Genomic DNA, 27,740 nt, shown 5'->3' on the forward strand with positions numbered 1-27,740 from the left:
ACACACACACACACACACACACACACACACACACACACACCAACCTGCTAAGTCTATTTAGTGTTGCTTTTATGTATATGTCTTCAGAGCCGACCATTTGATATTAGATAACCAGTTAGAGGTGCATCCCTGGGAAAGACTAGTTCTCCCTCGTCATCAATCACCTGTAGTTCTGTTGACGCTGTCATTGTCCACGTCTTGTTTAGGCAGCCATATTGCTGAGATTTCACAGGTGCACCTTCCCTGTCATTTCTAAGAAACACCATCTCATGGCAGACTTCCTGGTCCTAAGGCTCTTAAAAATCTCTCCACCTTCTCTTCTGGGATGTTTCCAGGAACCTTAGATGTGGGTGTTGGATTGTAGAAGTGTCAGCTGGGACTAGGCACTGTACAACCAGTTGTTTTCTGCATTTTGACCAGTCGTGGCTTTCCATAATAGTCTTTAGGCCAAGAGAAGCTTCGTTGATGCGGGGTGAGAGCCACCCTTCCCTGTGGAGTAGAAGGGTAAGTACCTAGAATGCAGTTAGGAATGATACTGGTTCAGGAACGTGGCGGGAATCATTCTCCTCGAGGAGCCATGACCTCACTGGCTACAGGAAGTTGGCTACCATCCACTCCCAGGCATGGCTTCTCACCTCTTGAGTGAGTCTTCAGTCCATCACAGGAAAAATCCATTGATGTCAGCTTTATGAGCTGACAGAAAGAGAAGATGTTGGTGTGGAGATGGCCTGCTGCTGCTGCTGCTGCTGCTACTGCAAGACAGGGTTTCTCTGTGTAGCCTTAGCTATCCTAAAACTCACTCTGTAGACCAGGATGGCCTCAATCTCAGAGATCCCCCTGCCTCTCCCTCCCCAGTGCTGGGATTAAAGTTACGTGCCATCACCACCCACTGGTATTACTTGCCCGATAAGAAATAATACTCACCGTTCAGGATGAACAGCACTGGCAAGAATAGCACTTTGCCACAAAGGGCTGTCTGAGTTTCTTTCCTAGCCTCTGTGATAAAATACTCTTACAAAAGCAAATTAAGGAGAATGGATTGGTTTCAAATCACAGTTCAAGGTATAGTTCATCATAGCAGGGACAGTAAGGAGCTTGAAGGAACTGGCCACATTGAAGCTAACAAAAAGCAGAGGGCAATGAATGCTTGCTTGCAGGCCACTGCTTGGTCCCTCTTCATTTACACATTCAGGACCCCTTGGTCAGGAGTCACAATTAAAATAAGTCTTACCACATCAGTTCATTCCATCAAGATAATCTCTCGCAAGTGTACCCAAAGATCCATATCTCAGGTGATTCTCAATTCTGTCAGGCTAACTATTAACACTGTCTCAGGAGCCTAGGAAATGAGTCTCTGGTTAGGCAGCCATTTCTCCAAAATGACCCCGTACTGCTGAAAAGGAAGAGAGGAGCGCAATGGACAGCTAGGTTTCCTTAATATACGGACAGTCGGTATCAAATACTGGTCCCTTCCTTCTCAGGCTTAACATCTGTTCAAGTGTGTGGCAGTCAGGTAGAGAATTTTAAAAATAGGAACAGAAGGCTGGTGTGATATCCCAGAGGCTACGACTGATCGTTGCTCTTCCAGAGGACCCAAGTTTGGTTCCTGACACCCATAGCAAGTGGCTCACAGCATCCGTTACTCCAGGTTCAGGGGATCCCATAGACCTTCTAGAGCACCTGCACATACATGTGCATACATACATAGAGACAAACACATACATACGTACATACACACGAGAGAGAGAGAGAGAGAGAGAGAGAGAGAGAGAGAGAGAGAGATCTCCACACATCTCGAGTTACACTCCCACACATGTATGATGGTTACATGAACATCCATCTCTTCTATTAACCTCTAAGTTCTGTAAGTGTAAAGAAACCGATTGTTTTTCTCATGACCTTATTCCCCGTTTCTAGAACAGAGGTAAATTTACAGTAGGGTCTCAATACACACGCACTAGCTGGATAATCAAGAATGTTTGTTCACGGTGGGAAGAAGGTGAAAAAAAAAAACTATCTAGAGAAAGAAAATGATCTGGGCATGACAGCTCAAGTCTATAATCCCAGCTCTCAGGAGGCTGAAGCAGGGAGACTACAGAGAGTCTGGGGCCAGCCTGGGCTACAAAATGAGTTTCCGGTCCAGCTTGGGCGACAGTCAGTCCACAGTTACTTCTTGACTATCTATACCTTATATATCTTTTGCCTAGACCAATCTGAAAGCTCTTCAGGCTATTTCAGCTAGATTCTAATGGTCCAGACAGAAGCAACTGGACAAACCCATCCATATCATCACAATAATATTCCCTAGCACTCATGTCCTCTTGGCCGATGTGGTTAAATTAGACTGGGAACAAGTCTACCCTAGAAAGACCTGGTGCAAATGTGAGAAGATGAAGAAATTATTTTTTAAATAAGTTAATCTATCCTGATTTTATACTTCATATTTGTTAAAATACATGTATATACATATATTGATATATATTATACATGTGTGTATAAAATGTGTATATTATATATTATCTGTATTATATATTATATATTGTGTGTATAGTATAGTATATTGTATGTATATTGTATAGTATATGTATATATGTTATATATGTATATATATTGATATATATATATATTTGAAAGGTAGAATAGTTAACATTAGAATGAGAGAGACGTCTGTGTATGAACTTCAAAGCATGTAGGACACTTTATTAATTCCTGCAGTGATTTATAAAAAGAATTGCCAGAAGATCTTTCAATCTAAATGGTGTTGGAACCAGGTCCCGGCTTTATTTATAGCCTCTCAAAAATAAATGAATTGTGACTCATTAGTAAGTGTAGCAGGAATAACAAAGCTGAGACTTCCTACCTTCAAATAGTCCCATGCTCAAACCATTCTAGAAACCACGCACATTCCCAGGAGTGCTTGGTGCACAGTCAACGTCGGGCTAGTCCTTAACAAGTCCCAGAGATGAGAAGTCCTTTTACTTCTTTGCAGATTACATCTTTTCCAGGAGACACAGAAAACAACAGTCCATCCCTGCAGTAAACATTTCCTTCAAGCCAGCTTTACATGCCTCACAAGTGACAGGCGCTCAATTCTTCTATAGACTGACAATAACCAAGTGTTTAAAAGTCACCCTCTCTCTTTGTGCACTCTCTCTCTCTCTCTCTCTCTCTCTCTCTCTCTCTCTCTCTCCCCTCCCCTGCAAGCTTTCAGTGTATTCAAATACAATTGATGCCAAAAACTCTGCTTTATCAAATAAGAAGGGGACGGTTTACTGTGATCTCGTGCTGAAACTGTGCAGATGTCAGGGTGAGATGTGAATCAAAAAAAAAAAAATCAAGAAGAAAGGACATTTTAAATGCCTCACGGAGCCTTCATATTTGAAAAGGGAAAGTGTTCTCGCTCAAACATTTATGTGGCTACAGGGCCGCTTCTACCAAAGGCAATAAGACTCTAAGTTGTCTTTGTATTATTTCTGACATATTCTTCCTGTCTTAAATTTTAAATTGACTAAATGAAGATGAATATAACATGAGACTCAAGGCTCGTGCTAATAACCAGAGATAAAAAGATTTCAAGGGAGCCAACCTTAGTGGTCCAGCCTCTCCCTGTAAGGGTCGCAGACTGCCTGTGGGAAAATGCCTGGGACCCATGCTGGGGCCATAGATGGTTATATGAAGCATCTTTCCTAAGGAGGAACTTGCGTGAGGCCGCACGAGTCTGTCTTGAGACACTGTCCAGCAAAAGGGATCCAAAGTCAGCAGAAGAATCGCCCAGGCAGACAGCTTAGCTTGCCTTTGTCTTTGCTGGGCAAGCAGTTCTCAGCAGGGGGCACCCACCACTTCTACAAGCCTGGGTTTTAGACAACTCTGTCTACACAGCCAGCACCCCCAAAATGTGCCGACTGAACACAGTTACCATCGTTTTTCTCTCTCGGTTCTGCCAAGCGACCAGAGAGCAAGCAGTCCTCTGCTTGTTTGCAGTCCTGTGTTTGCAGCCAAAGGGGAGAAAGCTGGAGATTCAACACCCAGTCTCCTGGAGTGTTGGGCTGCCTTCCCTCTCCACTGAGCTTGAGGTCTTCTTCCTAATGGGTCTCCCCATCAAGATAGCCAGACTAATGCCTTGGCAGGGGTGGGCATCTGGGAAGCAGGGGTGAGGCACTTCCCACTGTGATCAGATGTTTGTGTCCCCCAAGGTGAGTGTTGAAATCCAGTCCCAGTGTGATGGTAGTGACAGGTAAGGCTTTGGGGGAAAGATCCTTTCCCTTGTGAAACAGGCCCTCTAGGGGATGGTTCCTTCCCTCCACAGGAGAGTACACAGCAAGAGATGCCACCTAAGAGCAAGATGGTTCTCATTTAGTTGACTGATGCTTTGATCTGGAACCTTCCCACCTCTGGAGCCATGTTGGAGATGTGAGGAGAGGGGATAGGAAAAGAGGCTCTGACTGTCTTTATCTAGTCTTAAGGATTTTTCCTTTCTTCTTTGCTGTTGATTTCATACATGAACTGGCTTCCCAGTACCCTCTCTTATGCTCCTCTCTGTCCTGGTTAGCTTCTCTACTATTGTGAAAAACCATTGATCAGATATAACTTGGGGAGGTTAGAGTCAGGGCAGAAACTCAAACTAAGGCAGGTACCCAGAAGCAGTAACTGAAGCGGAGACCACAGAGTAACACTACGTACTGGGTGCTCCCCATGGCTTTCTTACATAACTCAGGACCACCTGCCTGGAACGGCATCATCCCCAGTGGGCTACAGCCCTCCCACATCAATCATTAGTCAAGAAAATGTCCCGTATACATTCCTATAGGCCAATCAGATGACGGAAATTCCTCAATTGAAGTTCCCTCTTCCTAGATGATTACAGTTTAAGTTGACAAAATCCAAGCAGTTCATCCCCTCCCCCCTCCCCCTCCCCCTCCCCCTCTCCCTCCCTCTCCCTCTTCCTCTTCCTCCCTCCCCCCTCCCCCCACGATGGACTGTTCTGCAGGTCTTGTGGTCAAATAACTTCAGTTGCTGTTGTTTCTTTAGGCTTTCTGAGACAAAAACCTCACTCTGCACCCCAGGCAGGCCTCAATTTTGTCTCACCTTCTCAAGCACATTTCTTCTGAGATATACAGCTATGTACCGCCATGCCTGGCTCTGGCTGGCTCTCATCCTCCATGGGGCACATTTGGAAGGAATTATTTCAGAGTTCACCTCAGCCTGCTCAATGGCCTTGCTGTGTGTGTGTGTGTGTGTGTGTGTGTGTGTGTGTGTGTGTGTGTGCTCTTCAGTGTGTGGACACAGCTGAGCATGTGGCCTTGCTGACCATTGTCAACATTCCAACTTTTGGCTCATTTGCTGGTTCATTTGCTGCCATGGCTCCTTGGAAGGCAAAATGTATGCATAACTTGTGTGTACATTTAAATGTCTGCATGTGTATGTGTGCATGCCTTTGTGTGTGTGCATGTGAGTGTGTGTATCTGTGAGTATGTGTGCATGTGCATATGAGTATGGGCATATGAGTGTGTCTGCGTGTGTGCATGTGTGTGTGCATATATGTATGTGAGTTGTATGTGAATCTGAGTGTGTATTTGTGTGTGTGTGAGTTGTGAGTGTATGAGTGTGTGTGGCTATGTGTGTGAATGTCATGTGAGTGTGTACATGTGTGTGTATGTGTGAGTGTGTGTATGCCTGTGTGTGTGTATCTTGTGTGAATGTATGTTTGTGCATGTGGGTGTGTATCTATGTATGTGAGTATGTATGTGTGTGTGTGTGTCTGTGTGAGTGTGTCTGTGTGTGCATGTGAGTATGTAGTCACTGGAGAACAAAACGAAATAAAAAAGAAGTCCTCTGAGGGTAATATGAAGATCTATCTGACATAGCAAATTCTAGAACTTCTGTCTTTAGAGGTAATGTTTGTTTAATCCATAAGGAAAAAAGAGTGAAAGATACGGGGGGCATTTCTGTCAATTATTAACATGCCCTGCTGGTTTCAGGGATTGTTTTGAGTGGAGAACATATTGCAAGAGGAAATTCCCAGCTTGCCACCCTTTTCATCAGGCCTATTAAGCTAATGATTTTATTTTAACAATGGCTTTCCCCGCAGCCAGTCTGTCTAGGGTATAGGCTGCCAGACATGGTTACTAAACACCCAGAGACTCAGGCAATTATAGAAAATGCTATTTTTAAGTTCTATTGTATGGTTGCCTGGGCAGTGAGCTAGCTAATATCAGCTGCACAGATTCCAGAAGCTTCTATAGCACCAGTGTGATTCATTTAGGTTCCTCTGGGAACTTGTGCCTAGGACTTAACCAAAGCAGGACGCCAAATGGGAGTTACTCTTCACACGGGCATGAGGTAGGAGGCTCTCGGACCCGAACAACAATCTAGGTAGAGAACTGAGGAGGGTCAGTCAGTTTTAATTGTCAGCTTGATAGAGCCTGGAATGGCTTGGGAAGAGAGTCTCAAGGGATCAGGTTGGCTATGAGCATCTCTTGGGAGGGGCACCTTGCTTGCTTGTCATTTGATGTGGGAAGAACCCTCGTATTCGCCATCTTTCTATTGCTGTGATACAATATTACGACAAAGGCAACTCAGAGAAGAAAAGGTTACTTTGGCTTATGTTTCCAGAGTCCCTGGTGGCAGAGTGGAAGTACGGGGGCAGGATCAGGAAGCTAAAGGTTCACAACTGGAACCGCAAGCATGAAACAGAGAGAGCAGACCTGGGAATGGTGCCAGTCTTGAAACCTCCAAGTCTGCCCCTTGGGACATACTTTCTCCTGCAAGGGCACACCTCTTAAGCCTAGCTAAAGAGTGTCACCAACCGGAGACCAAGAGTTCCAATGCTTAAAGCTATGGGGAACATCTCGTGCAAACCACCACAACCCAGCCCACTTTGGGTGACACCATTCCCTAGGCAGTGGGCCCTGAATTACACAAGAGTATAGAATGCTAACTGAGCACTAAGCATGCAGGAAACCATTCTCTCTCTACTTGCAACTGTGAATGGGATGTGACCCAGCTATCTCAAGCTCCTTCTGCAGGGACTTTTCTGCAACCGTGGATTATAACAGAACCTGTACCCTAAACTAAACTCTCTCTCCTCTAGGGTGCTTTTTGTTAGGGTGCTTTGTTATAGCAACAGAAAAGAACCTAAAACAAGGTGCACGTGTTAGCATGACACCTGACTTCTCTAAATAATGTTTGCTGTTAGCCAGCTTGTCCTTACCTGGTCCACATGAGTGCAATGGCACTAAATGTAAAGGTTCTACTTGAACCAGGTGAAGGTTGATATCTTTGCTCGAAACCTCAAAGCAGATAAGCTTATCCGTTGGAGGCATCATCTCTCTTCAGATTGCTCGCTCACCCCATCTCCAGTGCTCAAGCCCTCAAATGCTCTCTCTGGCACCGTGCATCACAGTCCCTGCCGTGCCCTGCTCTTCCTCCAGTCAAACAAGGCTTTGCTGATCCGTCTCTTCCTCTCTGTCCCCACTAAGAGTTGACTTTCTACCTGGGGCTTCAAACAAGCCCCAGCCTTCTGGTCACCTGCTCTAGTTGCATTTATACACAGCCAATGGGAGATTAAAGAGCGCCAGAGGCAAAAATTAAAGGGTACAAATTCAAATGATGGCTATCTGGTAAAAGGAAGTGCAAGCACGCCTCTCCTTACCCTGGGACTGGCGCCACCTGGTGTCCAGTCCAGGAACTGACTTTGGTTCCCATCATTCTCAACTAGAAGGGTCAGATCTGTCCTCCTCAGCCAGAGACCAGCACAGACCTTTTATTCAGCAGATCAAGTTTCACTCACATGATCAAGACAAAAATAGCGAGATGTGTTCCTGGAAGTGACTTCATCCAGAACTGGAATTCTCCACTCAAATAGGGGATCTTCCAGTCCCTGAAGGTAGACTCAGTCCTCCCAGGTGAAATCAGGCAGCCACATTGTGAATGTCCTGTAGGTTGATACAGGACATTCTGTGTAGAGTGATAACCTGTCCTACAGGTTATCACTCTACACATCAGTCCTTGTTCCAAGAGGACTTGAGGCACCTCACAAGAATAAATAATAAAAGATAGAAGGATTTGCATGTGAATACAAATCACATCTAAGGTACGTGTAAATAAAAATAAGTGGTTTTTTAAAACAAGCAAACAGGGGAAACCAAGTGAACACCAGATGCATAGGCTGCAACGGTGGCGGACAGACTGTCTGAGTCTGTCTGTCCCACAAATCCTGACATAGTCTGGGATGCCGTGTGGGCAACTGGGTCTTTTTAAAATTTCTTCGAGTGAGTTTCAGTGGCTGCAAAAGTTGAGAAACATTGGACTAGCTGAGCCTGCGGTCATTAAAATAAGAATAAAGGCCTACCTCAGAGCTCCTCAGCCACGGAAGGGGAAAGAGGGCGTTTGGTGAGTTTCCTATTAACATCATTATTATATAGGCTTCTTCTGCCGGGAAGGTCTGGGCCTTTCTAATAGAAATCTTCCCCATGTTTTCACACAGTGTGAAAAAGTGTGTGTGTGTGTGTGTGTGTGTGTGTGTGTGTGTGTGTGTGATTCCTGTGTGACTTATATTACACACACACACTTTCTGTACATGTGGAATGACCCTGCATTGGCTTTTCTACAATTGCTTTTTTTTTTTTTTTTACTTGCATGCATCACCACACACAGACTTTACTAATTTTGGCAGATTTGACTGAAAAAAAAAACAGAAAAATATAGATGGCCATTTTTTAAGAAAAATAATGTCTCTGCTTTTGTCTTCCTAAGTGATCAGCTGCACTCTCGGCTCACTCTCTCCACGTTTACCTTTTTACTGGTGTTCCTCAGACCAGAGGATAACCTGGACTCCAGAGCTGATACAGGGGGGTGGCCTTGCCAAGTGCTCACAGAACCCTTCCAGGGGCCAGGGCTATTAGACCGGGACCCTGTTACAGTTATTCCTTGGCAATGACAAAGCTAGCTGGATAATCTATGACTGCCCTTCCCAAGGCAGACACCACAGGCTTCTTCATGCACCTGAAAGGATCAGCCTCTCAAATAGTGGTCTAATAAACAGAGCCAGCCCTTCTCTGAGGCAAGTGATCACGGGAGACCATGGTTGAGGAACAGCACTGATGTGTCTCTGGGACAGAATGCATCCTCCTTTGTAGCAGTTGCTCCCACCCCTGTGTCTGCATAACAACCCCCTCCATCCTCCCCTCCAGGAACAGGGAAGCACCTGTTACCTGTATGAACCAGGAGAGAGAGCGCAGGCACTTTAAGGCATCACCTCTCAGTCTTGCCTCAGCAAAGACCAGAGGTCTGGACCAGTCCCTGTGCCTGGTACCAGTGATGCAAGCTGTGCTTTTCTTTGTTAGTTTGTTTTGTTTCTTTTTATTTATTTTTATTTGATGTACATTGGTGATTTAACTGCCTGTCTGTCTGTGTTTGGATCTCCTGGAACAGGAGTTAGACAGTTGTGAGCTGCCATGTGGGTCCTGGGAATTGAACCAGGGTCGTCTGAAAGAGCAGCCAGTGCTCTTAACTACTGAGCCATCTCTCCAGCTCTTTTGTTTCTTTTTAATACAGGTTCTTGTACATTTCAGTCTATCCTCAAACTCAACGTGTAGCTGAGAAACTTTTAATCCTCCTGATTCCCTGACCCAGGAGTGCTGGAATTACAGATGTATGTCACTGTACCTTTGTGGTTTCATGCATGTACCAACTGGGCTATATCGCCCATTCTTCATATAGTTTTAAAAAGAGTCTACCTATGCCTGTCAGAGAAACTTCCAAAGCATCTAGAACTTGGGGATTGAATAGGAAAGTGACCCCCCACATGGGAGATGGTGCTGTTATCTTTTCACAGGGCACACAGCAGGGAGATTATGGCAACTGGTTATAAATAAATAAATAAATAAATAAATAAATAGGCTGGCGGGATGGCTCAGAGGGTAAGAGCACTGACTGCTCTTCTGAAGGTCCTGAGTTCAAATCCCAGCAACCACATGGTGGCTCACAACCATCTATAATGAGATCTGACATCCTCTTCTGGTGTGTCTGAAGACAGCTACAGTGTACTTATGTATAATAATAAATATTTTTTTTTAAAAAAGGTATGTACCTGTGGCCAATTGCAGGGTGTTATCCAGAGCAGTGATCCAGAGACGAACCAGTCATCACAGGAAGGGTTCATGCTAGCTCCCTCCAACACAATGACCTCCAGGACCTGTTCTTGCTCCTCAGCCCTAAGTTGTCCCCGATGATCACTGCTGGAGGCCTGCAGCTGATTCTGTAGACCGTTCCTGCCACCGCCCAGCACCTTGGGCTGTCCTTGACATACAGAGACCTTCCAGGTATATTTGCTGAGTGAACGCACAGTGAGTGAATGATGCAGACATATCCTAACCACCATTTGGTTAAATAGAGCACCAGGGTGAGCCAGGCCCTGCCTGGGGAACTGGCTATTTTGTAGGGAGGAGGCTGAGAGGAGGCATTTAATGGCTCTCCAGGGCCGGAGACACTACCTACCTCAGACACAGTAGTTCTTCCCAACCTGTGGGTTGCAACCTCCACAGGGGTTGCATATAAATATGCATACTAATAGCTTAATACTGATATCCTGCATATCAGAGATTTACATTATGATTCATAACAGTAGCAAAATTACAGTTATGAAGAAGCAACAAAATAATTTTATGATGGGGGGGGTCACCACAACATGAGGGACTGTATTAAGAGAGTCACAGTGTTAGGAAGGTTGAGAGTCACTGGACTTGAGGATGTCAGTGAGCAACCCAGGCACAAACTACCCCCAAGGAAGGGCAGATTCTGGGTCTCAGGGCAGCTGGAGGTCCTTGCCAAGGTCCAGGTCACCCTACCTACATCCCTGGATAAAACGAAGGAAGTGCATTTCCGACAGCCTGCTAATCACCGGGAACACCCGATATTAACATCCTACCCGATTAGTTAAAGTTCACCCCATGTACACTGACGTAGGAAATCGGAAGGATGGTAGACTCATTGTCCCACACACACACTTCTTCTCTTTTTTAAGAAAAAAAAAAAACACTCAGAAGTGTTTTAATGGCTGTTGAAGAAAATTATTGCGGCAGCAATCAGGGCTCTCTGTGGGAACTGCCTTCAATAGTCCGCGGCCTCCCTTGTGAGGCAGGAGGGACATTTGGATATTAAAATGCCACACTGAGCTGCATCTGCCAGACAAGCAGTCACTAATCATGTCTTAAGGCAGCAGGGGACAGACCCCAGGTTCTCCACTCACCAATACCTTCCTTAGACAGGCTGAGGCCAGATGGTGGTACTCCGGCAAGGACGACAGAGAAAGAGAAATGAGGAGGTAAAGAGCCTGGCACTTGGCCAGCAGACAGAATCACTGGCTCCTCCTCCCTCCTAGGTGGAAGCAGACCTGGACGCTTGGCTGCTGGCAGGTCTGATTTTCAGTCAAGGGGCAGAGCTTGCCGTTACATTTCAGGGCTTACAAATCCTTGGCTAAAGAAGAAACTGAGTGTTGTTTAAGAACTGAGTAGGGTTATACAGTTTTGAGCATCTCTTCTGGCCTCTTTGGGACAGCTCTGTCCCTTGTCCTCTGCCTTTCTCTGGAGTTTGGCTCATGGAAGGGCAGCAGGAGGTAGGAGGATGGGAAGAGCGTGAAGCTCTGCGTTTCCCAGCTCGCTCCCTATAGAGACTCCAGCAACGGTCCTGTCAGATGACCCTCTCTGCCAAGCCCCACGCACGTGCCTTGGGGTCTGCATCTTTGCTTTGAAGCTGCATTCTGGCCACTGTTAAACTTCTCCCATTAAAGCTTTGGGGAAGTGGCAGTCACTTCCTTACCAGAGAGCCCACTGCAAGTCTATGTTCCCGCCCACTACCCCTATGTCAATCACTCAGCTTTCATGTACCTTTTTATAAGCTTTCGTGTCTTCCTGCAAGGCTGTGGCTGGTGCACAGGTACAGGCAGGTCTTTCTGGACCTCCTCCCAGACCTCCAGCCCATGGCAGGGCTGATCTGAGAGGTTTCCTTTCCAAGGTCAATCAACAGGAATTTGCGGATGTAAGTATCTAACAAATTTCTCCCTCTCTTAAGTTTAGGTCTTGATTATTGCACCATGGGGCCTCTCTTTGTGGGACTCCCTAGGTCCCTACCACAATGCTAGCTGTTACATCAACTAGAATTTGCCTACCATCCTCAACCTTGTGTGTGTGTATGTGTGTGTGTGTGTGTATGTGTGTGTATGTGTATGTGTGTGTGTGTGTATGTGTGTGTGTGTGTATGTGTATGTGTGTGTGTGTGTGTGTGTGTGTGTGTGTGCCAAATGAGAGCATCAGATGTCCCCCTTTATTGCTTTCTACCTTAACCCATTGAGACAGGGTCTTTCACTGACATTGGAGCTCATCCCAGGCCAGCAAACCCTGGTAAGCCTACAGTTCCTCCTCCTACAGCAGGCAGAGGAGATTCATCCAGGCTCACACAGCCACTCTTGGCTTTATTCACAGATGCCGGGGATCAAAACTGAGGTCCTCAAGTTTGTGCAGCAAGAACTCTTACCCACTGTCTTTGTCCATGAAGAGACACCATGACCGTGGCAACTTTTATAAAAGAAAGCATTTAAGTAGGGCTGGCTTACAGTTTTAGAGGTTTGGTCCATTTTCTTCATGGCAGAAAGCATGGCAATGTGCAGGCAGACATGGTGCTGGAGAGTCACTGAGGGCTCTACATCAAGATCTGCAGGAAGGGAGAGACCCAGCGGACCTGGCTTGAGCAATTGAAACCCTAAATCCACCCTCAGTGGCACACATCCTCCAACAAGGCCACACCTCCTAATCCCTGTCAAGTCGTACCACTCCCTAATGACCAAGTAAGTGTCTTAGCTAGAGTTTAACTGATATGAAGGGACACGTGACCAAGGCAACTCTTATAATGGACAATCTTTAATTGGGACCGTGTTACAGTGTCAGAAGTTCAGTCGACTCTCGTCAAGGAGGGAAGCATCGCAGAGTCCAGGCAGACATGCACGGTGCTAGAGAAAGGGTGAAAATTCTACATCTTGATCTGAAGGCAGACAGGAGAGACTCACTCTGGCAAGACTTGAACATGTATATATGAGACCTCAAAGCCACTCCTCACAGTGACACACTCCCTCCATCAAGGACATGCCTACTCCAACAAGGACACACCTCCTAAGAGTGTCTGCCACTCCCCGTGGATCAAGCATTCAAGCACACGAGTCAGTGGGAGCCAAACCTATTCAAAGCACCACACTAAGCCTTCAAATATACGAGCCTGTGGGGGCCATTCTTATTTAAACCGCCATACCCACTGAGCCACCTACCCAGCCTTTTGGCATTCCTTCCATCGAAGCACGTTAACACACGAAAGGTTTTAGTTGCCCTTCAGAACACAGACTTACACGGATACAAACCATCCTAAGACTGACCCTGTATCACATTGCTTGGGCCTTAGATGCTCTCTAGACCCATGCAGCAAGATGCTGTGACCCCTTTGCTCTTGCATTTTCTAAGTCAGTACCGTATGGATGCCGTTGCCAGTTTCTGCTGCCAGCTACAGATGGAGCCTGCCCGCTTTGGACCACAGATGAAGGGGCTTCTGGCTGAATCTGCACAACTTATTTCCTAGGCAACCATTTCTTTCTCCTCTAGGTATTATATATATATATATATATATATATATATATATATATATATATATGGTGTTTGGTGGTTAAAAGTTACGCGGGTTATAATGTGGTTGTATTTACACTTATTTGGTTGGACACCTCCCAGTTTCAGTCCCCTGCAAGCCTTCCAGCCCCATCCTCTGCTCCTAGGCAACTGTTGCCCAGGAGGGAATCCTATCCGCTGCATTTTAACGTCAAGTTCTCTCAAATAAATTTGCCTTTTGACAAGGTAGAGCCTTGGATGGGTGGGGTGGGGGGTCTTACCTTGAGAGCATCTTTCCTGTGGTCCCCATGGAGGACGAAATGTTTCCCCTTAAGAATTACAGTTGGTATCTCATCATTTGCCTCAGCTGCAACTTTAAACTTGCTGCTGCTCCCTTCCAGAACTGCACATCTTTAACACCTGCCCTGACTGTTGTTTTCTTCCTTGTAGACCTGGGTGAGCGTCATGAACATTAACTAGGACACAGCCTGAATGCTATTCTGCCTCAAAATATCACCTACCAAACACAATGGTTCATTGCCTTTTAATTGCAGACTCAGTAAAGTTCTCGAGGTACAGCCAGACTTGGGCCGGAATATAACCCAGACCCCAGTGGACCTGTGTTCTCATCTGAAGCCTCGTCAGCAAGGCCTCCCTCCACCCTCTCCACTCACTTCTCACTGGCCCTGTCTCCTAAGCTCCAACCAGAATGGCCAATCAAGATTTTAGGACTTTTGTTGCCCCAGGTTCCAAACTGTTCAACATCCCTCCTGAAAACCAGTTCCGAAGCTTAAGAACTACATTGCCAGACTTATCACAGCAACAACCCCACTCCTGGTGCTAATTTCCTGTATTTGTTATCTGTCTCATTGTTGCAACAATATACCTGCATACCAAAAGCCCTTAAGGAAGTTTGACTCATGTACCAATGCTATGATAAAAATGCCCAACAGAAAGCCTCTTAAGGAAGGCTTTGCTTTGGGTAGCAGCTGGAGGGTATGGTCTGCTGTGGGTGGTGACAGGATCATGGCAGCAGGAGCTTGAAGCAGCTGGTGAGGAAGCAGAGGGAGGTGAAGGCTGGTGCTCAACTCACCAGAGACCACAGCCTGTGGAATGGGACTGCCTACTGTAGGTCTCCCTGCTTCGCTTAATGTAATTCAGAAAAATCCCTCACAGACATGCCCAGAGATTCCCCCCCCAACCCCCTCCCCCCATGGTGATTCTAAATTCCTTCAAGTTGACAAGAGTAACCACCACACATATTGAAAAGCTTTAGTAGCACGTAGACGTGGGCAGACTATGAGAGCTGGGTGTCCCATTATATGGCAGTGTAGTAGGATGAATGATTGAGCTACCAGTGCCTTCAGATGTAGATCTCATTAAACACTAGTGGTCTCTCCGGCTCCAAACACAAGGACCAATCAGCCTGAGGGACTTGGAGGAGATAGGCGGGGAGAGGACAAGCACGGAGCTGAATGGGCTGCTGAGTTTGCAAGCCCCCATTCCCACTCATCTCCGTGCACTTCAAGGGTAAAGGGTGTTATGCCTTAGGGGTAAGGCTCTGGCTGAGAGCCAGGTGGGCTCCAGCTTCTTATAGGGATCAAGAGGTCGGACTGTAGTGGTTGTAGTATTTATCTTCTTAAGATATCCAAAAATGGGGCTGGTGAGATGGCTCAGTGGTTAAGAGCACCCGACTGCTCTTCCGAAGGTCTGGAGTTCAAATCCCAGCAACCACATGGTGGCTCACAACCATCCGTAACGAGATCTGACTCCCTCTTCTGGAGTGTCTGAAGACAGCTACAGTGTACTTACATATAATAAATAAATAAATCTTTTTAAAAAAAAGATATCCAAAAATGTTCTAGTTAAAAAGGAGGGTTTATTGGATCCTATGAATCCAAGTATCGTGGAATGTGAGGCTTTTAGGAGTCAGTCTTACCCATCATCTCTGGGTTACACTCTCCTCTCTTATGGCTTTCTCTTTGGACTCTTCATGGTGACAAAACAGCTGTGGGTCACTCAGCCTATATCCTTCATGCTTGTCCCTGGCCACCCCTGAACTAATCACAGTAGTGATGAAAACTAAATATAGTAAACACACTTTGAACTTCATCTGACCCTTAGATCCTTTGGTTTTACGTAATTTCATCTGCTCTCTTGCTTGCCTTGTCCCAGACACATGTGCTTGCCCTCCTATTCCTTAGATATTCCAGGTGTGCTGGATTCACAGAGAGCTCTGTGCAGCTCTCTTGTATAGTTCCCTGAGCTCTTTATCAACTGTTAAAGCCCTGGATTTAAAATGAAATTCACAGGGCTGGAGAGATGGCTCAGTGGTTAAGGATACCAGCTGCTCTTACAGAGGACCTGAGTTCAGTTCCCAGGAACCAACCCCAGGGCAACTCACAACCGCCTGCATCTCCAGTTCCATGGGATCTGATGCCCTCTTCTGACCTGTACAAGTACTGCATACACATGATGTATTATACACACACACACACACACACACCTCTGTGTACACAGAGCACATTTCACCATCAAGTGATAATCAACAAGATGATGCCTTCATTCTTCTTCCTCTTCTTGCATCAGAGCTAAATAGATTCCACAAGCCCAAAGCCTCCCCGCTATGCTGTTCACTGCCTTATCCCCAGACCCTAGAATAAAGTCTGTTACATAGCAAGTTCTCAAAACAGTGCTGGAAGACTGAGCAATGGGGCTACCATCGCAAGCTCTGTGAGGTTAAGGACCGGTGGTGCCCTGAGTTCTTGCAGTGAGGGGCAGAGATGAGAAGAGATGTGATTGGCAGCTTGGCCTCCAACATGAATGTCCAACCTCCCCCACCCCTTGTAGCATACAAACTAACTCCTTTCTGGCTACTTCTAAATCCCATCAGGAGCTTCCTAAAGCAATTCTCTGGTCAGCACAGTTCTGCTCTGCCCCCAGCCCCAAAGTCTGAAGCAAAGCCACACAGCTCCATGTCCTCCGCTGCCCGGCAGAACCCTGCTTGCACAGGGCTGTGTTGGTTTCCCAACCTATCCCAACCCATTTGTCCCCTCTTCCCCTCCACTGCGATCCGCCCCTCTTTGTGCATTTTTTACGTGATTATCAATAGAGGATGGACTTTGGGGCTGTTATTAAAGCTAGGATTGCAACCTCTAACATTATAATCCTCGGGGCAGAAAGAAGCATTAGTATATCCGGGATAAATTAATTCAGTGTATAAGTAAGAGCTTTGAAGCTGGGCACATTGCTTGGCTTTTGAAGCTTAAGCCCTGTTTAGATTACTTGATTAAAGTAGGGTCCAAAGCTCCAGCAATCAATATATTTTGCTTAAGAGCAATGTTGCCACAGAGGCGGATCTCATTGCATCCATGGTGCCTTATGCTTCAGCTGGCTCTGTGGAATATAATGAGATATTATAAGAGAAAAAAAAAAAACCCAGAGGGAGGGAGAGAGGGAGAGAGAAGAGACAGTCACTCAAGGCAACACCCTGGGAAAGCCTGGGATTCAGACTTGCAGGCTATGTGCAGAAGTAACCCCTGAAAATGAGAACTTGAGGTGCATAGAAGTCACAGTGGCTGCTTACAAAACCTTGGTGTGTTTGGTGGGTTTCCTTGTGTGTCTTGAGGCTGGATCCCTGGGCTGCAATGGAGGGAGTCTGTTAGGTCCAAATAGGATGGCAGTCTCAGGATGACAGGCTGGCACTTCATCAAAGTCACTGTGATTAATGAGGAGGTCGACCTGCCTCCCTCGAGGCAGGAGATGACAACATCTCTAATATAAGGGACAATCAGGTGAGTCCATGGCAGGGGACCGGAGAGGCATCCAGAATGACTAAGACGAGGATGTAGCCTGTACGGCACACCCACTGTGTGCTGGCCATTCCCACTGTGTGCTGGCCACTGCTCCAGGAACTCAGGGTGTCTGTGCTGAGAGACAGTCTCATTTAGCCCAAGCTGGCCTCGAACTTGCTGTGTAGCCAAAGATGAGCGTGGACTTCTGGCCCTACCAAGTACTGCGACTGCAGTGCCGAAGTTCCAAGGACATTCGGAGAATCAACAGCTCCAAGTCTTCTGTCCACCACATCCTTGCCTCCTAGTTTGTGGCTGCGGAGAGAGCTCGGGGCCTCCGGGGCCTCTATTCCCTACGTCTCACATGAAATATTTTTATTTATGTTACAATAATGACACAGCACCATATGCTCCTGAGGCAGACCCAGGAGAGTCTGCAGACTTGCCTCCCAGAGGATCCGAGCAAGAACACAGGCTTCAGAAACTGAGAGCGGGCATTAATCTCAGGGACGGACACATGCCAGAAAACAGAGCCGGATTCGCGCTGGCCTCGGGGAGCAGGCAAAGGACTCGCTGAGTTCCTGACTCAGCATCTCGGGTTGCACATAAACTCCCTGGAACTCTGCTGGTGCTCAGGCCTGGCTTCGGGAATGCTCGTTTAGACTCCGTGGGATAGCCACATCCCCTCTCTCAGGGTTTGGGAAACTTGTTACCATTTTTTGAACAATGGGTGACACTGCTGCTTCTCATTCTAAGTGTTGGCACGGACACCCTTCCCAGCATCCCTTGCAGCTAGAGCATGACTATGGGACACAGGCTGTATTTGTCAGAGGTATACAACCAAACTTACAAACTAGACCTAACAGCAGGAGAAATCAAAAGCTAGGGCTGGTGAGATTGTTTTGGTGTTATGGTGCTTACCTGCAAGCTTGGGGACTTGAGTTCGAGCCCTCGGAATCCACCTTGAAGAAAAAACAAACAAGAACAAAACAAAACAAAACAAAAGCCAAATAACCTGGAGACCAAGACATGATTAGAAACTCAGATGTGTTTGTTTGTTTGTTTGTTTGTTTGTTTATGAGACAGGGCCTCATGTAGCCCAGGCCCTGAACTTGCTATGTACCCAAGGCTGTCTGTTAACTGCTGATCCTCCTGCCTCCCCATGGGATTAGAGGTGTGCATCACCATGCCTGGTTGATGCTGGGTATCAGACCCCAGGCTTTTGTGTATTCCTGGCAAGCGCTCTACCAACAGAGCTTCACCTCCTAACTCCAGCCCTCCCCCCACCCCGAGGTGGTCTCCTTATTTTGAAATAGAGCTACCCATCCCCGATGAGTCCTCAGCCCCTAACAACCTCCAATGCTCTCAGCTCTCTGGTGGCTTCTCAGAGCCCTTGGAATCCAGTCACTCAGAAAACAGCTCTGCCCAAAGACTTCCCAGGGATGGGCGTTGTGGAGTCCCCGTTTGCTCAGTTGAGACGTGGTGCCTGTTACTTGTCAAAAATTCCAGCTGGTATGGAAGGATCACCACCAAAGCTTTCTCCTTATAAAAAACAAAACAAAACCTGTTTTTAAACATATATTTAGTGTGTTTTCATGTGCTATGGCACACATAAAGATCAGAGGACAAATGACAAGAATTGAGACTCTGATTCCACAGTGTTCTGGGTGTCAAACTTAGGTCATTGGGCTTGGTGCTCTGTTGCCTCTTTTTTCTCTCTTCCATTTGACAGCCATTTCCTGACTCACTGTGACATGCAAAGGACCATCTCGGGCTCTGGAGGAGCAACGATGACTGGGGTACAGTCCCAGCCTTCAGAACCTATTGCTCCGTGAGCTGCGCCTGGACAGATGCCTCTGCTTCTGTCTGTTAGTCTAGGAAGCCTACACTGAGAGATTGCATGACTTTTCCAGGGTCATAGATTCTTGCGCAGAGCCAAGGAAAGAGGCCCAGCAGAGATGTCTCTATGGAGAACATTACATCCCCATTGGAGTCCACGGCTGATGGATGAGGGCGGAACGCAGCCACACGTCTTCAGGGTTGCCTCTACCCTTTGGAATCCAATAATGTCTGAGAGAATAAATAGGTTCCAGAAGGGCTTCAAGTAGCTCACATGAATGATACGGCCGGAATGAGTTATTACAGAGTGAGTTAAAAAGGCTCACATCCCTAACCTTTAGAAATTGACTTCAGCAGAGGCAACTACTGTGTTCTTCCCAGAAAGCATCTTTCCACCACAACTGCCAGAAACAGAATAAAGGGACAGACCCAACTTTGTTCTGTTCTCACTCAGTATGTCTTATATTTCAAAGGTTTTGGTGTCTCTGCCTCCCCTCAAGAAACAGGAACCAAGCGCCTCAGAATTTATAATCCAGGGACTGAATCCCTCACAGGATAGAAAGGTTAACAGAGGAGAAGGAGATCCGTTCCGGAGGTGAGCACAGAAATCCCCTACTTGGCTCTTTCTTGTAGCTCTGGAAGAAACACCTATAGTTGGGAGGAGAACAAAGGGGGGAGTAGTCACAGCGCAAAGGCATACAACAAACTGCCCTTCCATCACCATGGTAACACCACCAGCCCCGGGAAACCAGGAGGAAGCTGCTACCCCCACCCCTGCCAAGTTCTGCTTCACAATCTGAGTGGCCGCTTTTAGGTAAAAGGAAAAACTGGAGATAGAGCTGCCCAAGTTCTCAGGTTCACTTCCGTCCTGAGCCCCGCCCTCTCGCTCCCTGAAGTGTCACGTGATCTGGAGACGCTCTTGTCTCTTCTCCAGATTCTCCCATTATCATCCCCTCCACAGAGGTGTTCTACTTCCTCCCAGATGTCAGCTGCAGTGACTTACATTTTAACCCTGGTGCCCCGTGAACTGTCTGAACTAGATGGAACCCCAAGGGGTCTAGTACACAGTCCCCTCCTGTTAGCTAAAGGAAGGCAGGGAAGCCTGACATGTCTCACGGTCTGCCAAGGTTCTTCATTGTGTCTGTGGAGAGCTGTGTCCAGACCACAGCTTCCTGGCCTATCTGCTTCATTGTGATCTGAACATTCTAGAAAGCATATGCCTCCCATAGTTACATTCCAGACCGAGCCTCCTCCGGGGTGTTTATCTGGTCTTCTTTCCTTGAGGCAGGCAAGATTCGAGGTATCTTAGCAACCCAGGAGTCTACTTGGCTCAGGCTATGCACTCTCCGTTCTAACAATGCAGCTAGAATCCCAGGACCCTGCATGGAGTTGCATATACACTCTACTTCAAACAATGGAATGAGTTCTTCTCCCTTAATGTGTCCCCTGCCATTCACTTTCCTCCCCAGAAGAAAAATCTGTCCCATTAAACAGTTCCTGCCAGTGTCAGTCAGCTGTCAGTTGTGGAATATGGTTCCCGAGATCTTGAAGATCCTAAGGAAGAAAGATTGATTCTGGCTCACAGTTTCGGCAGCTTCAGTCTGTGCTCCCTCGGCCTTGCTGCTTCGGATGTTAAGGAGTAGGTAGCCAGAGAACGGGTCAGAGGAAGAGAGAGGCCACTCCCACATCACAGCTGGAATGTGTCTAGTAATCAAGGCCACCTATCTGTCAAAGCCCTCTATCAAACAAGGCCATGTGTTTGGGATTATTTCTGTCCTACCTGGAGAAATGGTAAGTGGGGAGTGAGGACCAATGAAAGGAGTGTCCCAAGGGGCCATGGCGTTCAGAGACCACTTGGCGGCCTGCCAGCTTCGGGGACCCTACCCTCCAGGCTATTCTTTGACTTTTCTCTCTGCTTCAATAAACACCAGCTTTCACTCTTTCTGAGCCTTCACTTCTTTTGTTCCTGGGAGTTCAATTCTTTGTCAGTCTTTTAGGAAGGACCTGAATCCTAAGCAGCTGTTCCCACGCTCAGGACAGCATAGCCTTATGGGGGAACGTGTGGAAGAGGTGGTGTAGTAACATCACTGTGACCCGGGAAGCGAGAGAGAAAGGAGAGCTCTCCAGTTCTCCAGACTCAAGGATCTAACTCCCATAATACCCCCTTCAAAGGGAACCAAGTCTCTAGCCTATAAACCCTTAGGGGACACTGAAGATCCCAACATATAACACTCCATTCCTCCTTCCCTACATTTATTTGCCTCTAGCAAATACCAGTGCACTTTGTGAAACTCTGCCTTTATCTCTTCTGCACATGTGGATGAAATGATTCGCGTAACCACATTTGCCTGGCTTCTTTCCCTTAGCAAGGTTTAGATTTATCTGCCTGAGGCTGGCATGCCTTGCTTACTCTGATTATCTTTAGTTGCATCCATTTTCCTGAAAACAACACAACGCCGTCCTTCTTTATGACTGAAAAACATCCTACTGCGTACGCATACAACCACTCTTTATCCTGCTGCTGGGTTGGGTCTGCAACGTATCTGTTGTGGTTAGTGCTTCAATAAACATCGATGCGCAAGCATCCCTGTGATGTGCTAAGCTGGACTCCACTGAGTAAAGACTCAGGAGTGGTCCAGCTGGGCCATATGATAGAGCTAGCTTTAGTTCTTGCGGCAAGTCTGTCCTGGTGTCCCTAGTGGCGGGACATTCCCACCTTCAGTGGACAAGTGCCCTTGAGTGCATGTCCTCGCTAGCGTTTGTTGCTTGCTTTGCTGATGTGCTCTCATTTAGTAGCTGGAGTGGAGAAGATACGGTTGGAGGGAAACCTCACATGAGGTTTTCAAGTATGGACTTCCTAGGTAACACTTAGAGGTTTGAGGGGCAGAGTCTCAGGATTGAAGACCCACAACATGAGGCACTCAGGATACTATAAGAGTATTGATTCCTTCCAGGGCTTCAAGTCCCATCTCCAAGGTCTTTTCATGTTAGAAACAGAAGGCAGCCTTCTATTGAGTGCAAGTCTATCCCCTGGCAAGGGAAACATATAGGACCGTAAACATTGCCAAAGCAGGAAAGCACCTATGTAGTAGGCCCAAGGCCAACCTGAAGCAAGAGCACCTGGCATCTTTAACTCCTCTTATAGCACCTGCCTACAAGGTGTTGCTGTGCAAGGCAGGTGTTGCTGTGTCAACCCCCAAACTCCTGGGAGGGGGACAGGGGTGTCTCATCCGATACCGATTGCCTGTCATTGTGCACAGAAAGGAGCCTGTTGCTCCTCCTGACCCTTGAGCTGCCTTCTACTCCAGTCTATTACTAGTGAGGACAGCAAGGCTACAGATGCTCAGCCCAATAGACTGCCAAGAGGCTCCTTACCAGCCCTAGGATCTTATGCAGTGAAGATGAGGTAGAACCGGACAACATGCAAGAGCCAGGCTGACGCTTTCAGCACATGCCCTCCCTTCTCAGAATGGTCGTCTTTCTTACCAATGCAATGTGGTCCTTGCTGCTCTGTGGTAAACCCCATAGGCCTTAGTTTTAGATTTCCCAATACCCCTGACACTGAGGTTCACTAGGGGTGTAGACCAACTTCTATTTACCTTCTTTTCCTTCCTTCCTTTTTCTTTTTTTTTCTTTCTTTTTCTTTCTTTTTTTTTTTTTTTTTTTTTTTTTTTTTTTTAGACAGGCTTTCTCTGTATAATCCTGGGTGTCTTGGAACTCTGTAGAACACCCTGGCCTTGAACTCACAAAGATCCATCTGCCTCTGCCTCCCGAGTGCTAGGATCAAGAGTGTGTACTGCCACCACCTGGCTCCCTTTCATTTCTTAAATAGTTATCATTTAATTTGACTATTAAGTTACTTCTTATATTTTAAAAAGAAGGGCATTTAGAAAAAGCAATATTTAATCTGAAAAAATCAAGATGAATGAAGCAGCACAGGGAAGTGTAATATAAGATTAAGAATGGCTGTTACACTGCATGCTCTTCCAGAGGTCCTGAGTTCAATTCCCAGCAACCACATGGTGGCTCCCAACAATCTATAATGGGATCTAATGTCCTCTTCTGGTATGCATTCATACATAAATAAATTTAAAGGTATAAATTTTTTTTTAAAAAGCACCAACCAAATTAAAAAAAAAAAAGAATGGATATTAAAGGCTGTTAAATGGATGTTAAATGTGCTGTCCAGGTACAGCAACTATGTTGTATGTGATGTGATTATTTCTGTTCCCATTCCCATGACAGACATTAAAAGTCAACTGCTGATTTTCTTCCCATGGCAGACATTACAAGTCAATCAGAGAAGTCTTTCCAACCAACCAGATTCAGTTCTGGACTTTCAAACTGTCCCCTATAGAATATCCCATAGAGCCACCTTGTGAGCTAGGACCTAATGCCATTCTGATTTTCTCATTTGATGATGAGGAAACTGGTATCCTTGGAGTCCCTTCAAATGGTCACTTGCAGGCTGGTCTCCGTGTTCTGGTTTTCTGAGCCTTGAGCCTCAAGTTTCCAAACTTGAGAGGCTCGTAGGGTGATGACGTGGGCAGAGGGATGAATAATAGCGAGTGTCAAGTTGTTGGTGCTGAGGTTGAAGACCAGGATGACTAAAGTCTCAACAGTCTAGACACATTCTATAACGCCATGTTGCAAACCTCACACAACACACACAACAAAGTTTATTTTCAAAAGACAAAAAAGGAAGGAGAGAATCCACACCTGTTGTTTGGTTGAAGTCTGTTTTCAAAAGCACCGGTTGGCTTCTGCAGAAAATGCAACGCCATCTGAGAGCAAGAGGAAGGAAAGCCGGAGCCTTCTGCAATCCTACCTTCCAAAGACGACCTATGCGAACATTCTGGGGGTGTGCTTTTTATGTCGTTAGAAGGCAGGTGTGCATGACTGTGTGTGCACACACACACATACATATTTTACTAAAATCACTATATATGTGTGTCTATATACACATACATGCTCCTACACATACATACACACATCTCTTCATTTTTGAGTCTTTTAGGCTGTGCTCAACGCTGACACATATACAGCTGTGCAAGGCACTGTGGTAGGAGAGGGAACTTCACACGTGTGCCAGGAAAGCAGACATATACTGCTACCTGGACCTTTGACATTGTTGGAATTGCCTTTGTAGGGCAAGAATGATGTCTTAACATGTCACTGCTTTAGCCCGAGTGGAGCTATCACTTGACATTCATGGTTCCAGGACCCTTGGATGCTAACTAAAATCCACACGTGTTCTGAGTCTTACATAAAATAGCAGAATATTTGCATAGTCTGAACACACCTTCCCCTGTGCTTTAAGTCATCTCTGGGTTATGTTACCTAACACAGTGCAAGTGCTAATGGCAAGGACAAAACCTATACAAGTCAGTACAGGTATAGTTTTATTCCTCAATTACTTACGATCTGGAGGACTGTGAATGTGGAGCCCAGGGATATGAAGGACTGACTGCATTGCTGGTGGCAAAAACACAGCCACTGTTCTGTGTGTGAATGTGGGTGTGTTGTGGTAAGGGGAATCTGTGATCGTTATTTGGTTGGAAGAAGTATATACTAGTTTAACACTGTGTGTGTGTGTGGTATGTGTGTGGTGTGTGTGTGTGTGTGTGTGTGTGGTGTGTGTGTGTGTGTATGTTTGTGCGTGTGCATGCCTAAGGCTGGAGGTGCAGATCTCAAATGAGCAACTTTTTCACGAGCAGCATGGTAAAATTCCGGGTGAGTGTTTTTTCTTTTCCGAGATCTTCTGTATTTATCATTTATTCATCAATGAATATGTATTACTTTGGCAATTTGAAATTTTAAAAATGTCTTAAAAAGCACCAGCCCATTTGTCACCTGACAGATGGGAAGCTGCAAAAACACAGAGAAAAACAATTGCTTCAAAGCCTGAAAAGTAAAGTTCATATTGTTTTTTGTTTTTTTTTAAATCACTTTGAGTTTAAAAAGTGAGCTATCACAGGCAAGTTCATCAAGGTCTCTGTGGTTTTAAAATCCTATGGTAAGCTAGGTATAGTGGTGCACACCTTTAATACCAGCACTCAAGAGGCAGAGGCAGGCAGACTTTTGTGAGTTCAAGGCCAGCCTGGTCTGTATAGACCAGGTAAGAAGACTACTCTGTCTCAAACAACAAAACAAACAAACAAACAAACAAACAACAAACAACAAACATCAAAATAACAAAACCCCTCTAAGGTAATATGAAATAAATCTCATTTAAATTTAAATTTAACAAATTGCCAAAATGAATCCAGGAGAGTTGACTTTTGTTTGTCTTTAAAAACAGGGCCAGGGTTGCATGGAGCCCAGGTTGGTATCAAACTCACTTCATGGCTGGGGTTGAGTTTTTTCCTGGTTCTTCTGACTCCAGTTCCCAAGTGATGGCATTACAGGCATGCACCACCATGAATGCTTTTAAAAAACAATCCCTTCAGATACCAGCTCACATCAAATGAACAAAGGCCTTCACTTTTCAGTCTTGGCCTTCCAACGGGCTCCCCTCTGGTCAGGCAGGCCCCATCTGCCACCTCAATCAGGCTGATTTGTAGAGAATTGTCTATAAAATTTGTAAAACCATCAAGTAAAGCATGATTTGCTGAAAACCTTAATTAATCAGATGGGGGGGGCGCTTAGGAGCAAAAGCAAAGGAAAATACAACATGCAGGACTTAAAACCAATACAAAGCCAGATGTGGTGACACACACCATCTGAGAGATGGAGGGAGGATTCGGGATTCAAGGCCAACTTGGGCCTGTCTCAGAACCAGAAATAAAGCAAAAAAACATTAAAACTTAGCTTTCATGAGTGTGAGTGTATATGTGTATGTGTGCCTGTGTATGTGTGTTTATCTTCTATGTGTGCACGTGTGTATGCTTTAGCCCGGTTCTACTTTCAGATCATGCTTAAAATCTAAACAAAAGAAACCCTAAAATGCAAATGGAAATTAACATGACCCACAATCTTACCACATTTAATTAGCTACAGTTCGTGCATGCACATGTATGAAGGGACGTTGCCCCACCCCCGACACACACACAGGGCTGCCATTATGAAGTCCATTCGTCTTTCATATCGAAGCTGGTTACTGCAGAAATAACATTGAAAATGTGTTGGCAATATGCAGATTCTGGAGGCGGAAGCATTTGGAGCAGAGTTCTCTTGTTTTTAGAAAAGTCTTCCATCTCAGGAACACAAATGTAAAATCTGAGATACTGAGAGAAAATGGCAGTTATCACAAACGTGACCCCAGCTGTCTGGCCTGTCGCAGAGGCAGGGCTAGTGATGAGAAATCTGCTGTTCTTTCTTCTGATTGTGCCATTTGATGGTCAAAGATTATATCTGAGCAAGGGTTGGGTGAGACAGCTGTCTGTCCTTAAGCTGTGTCATTTACGATGTTGGAACTGCCTTTGAGGACTGGGCTTTTGGTTCATCTGAAGCCAGAGAGGTCAGACCAAACCTTAGGCTCTGATTCATTGGTAGGATCTATCTCTGGGTTGGGGTGGGGGATGTTCCCCTAAAGTAAATATATTTTCCTTTCCTCAGTCATCCTAGGTAGGTATAAGGGTCAGCATTTGGACCAAGGAAGGCCCTTGTGAGAGCTAGAAGAGAGCTGTCCTGGTCCCTGACCCAAGGTACCTTCCAGGGCTCCAAGCACAGAGCTTGGTGAAGATGGCTTTGAACCTGCGAATCCCAGAAATATGTAGCCCTTAGTTAGGAAAGGCAGGAACTGCATTCAACTCTGGGTTATTGTCCCAAACATCTGTACTTGCTCTGGGCTGGGATTCTAAGTTTAGGTCTACTATGGCAGAAGTCTGGCAAAGAGAGCTGCTCCCAAAATAGCCAGAGGTGGGGATTCTGGGCTTTATTGCAACAAAGCAGAGGCAGCTAGAAGGGAAATTGCTTAGCTTTGACCGGTGCTTTCCAGAATGACCTTGGAGGGTATATCAGGTACATTTCTCATCATTGTGACAAAAATCTCTGACACCAAGCAACTTAAGGGAGGAATGGGTTATCTCAGGCTATTGCATATGGGTATATAGTCAATTGAGGCAGGGAAGGCCTGGCAGAGGGAGCTGGTCACATTACACCTGTAGTCAGGAAGCAGAATGGATTCTGGTATATTCAGTCAGCATTTTCCTTTCTTCTCAGTCTGACCCCATAAAACAAGGCCACTAGCAGAGTAAATCTAAGCTGTCCAATAAACTATATCTAGGACAGCAGTTCTGAATCTGTGGGTCAAGACCCCTTTGGGGGATCGAGTGACCCTTTTACAGGGGTTGCTTATGACCATCAGAAGACACCAATATTTATATTATGATTCATAACAGTAAAAATTACAGTTATGAAATAGCAGAAAAATAATGCTATGGTTGGGGTCACCACAACATGAGGCACTGTATTAAGGCCACAGCATTAGCAAGGTTGAGAATAGCAATTCTAGGAACTCTCTTAT

The sequence above is a fragment of the Mus caroli genome, chromosome 12 (assembly GCF_900094665.2).
Source record: "Mus caroli chromosome 12, CAROLI_EIJ_v1.1, whole genome shotgun sequence".
NCBI lineage: Eukaryota > Metazoa > Chordata > Mammalia > Rodentia > Muridae > Mus > Mus caroli.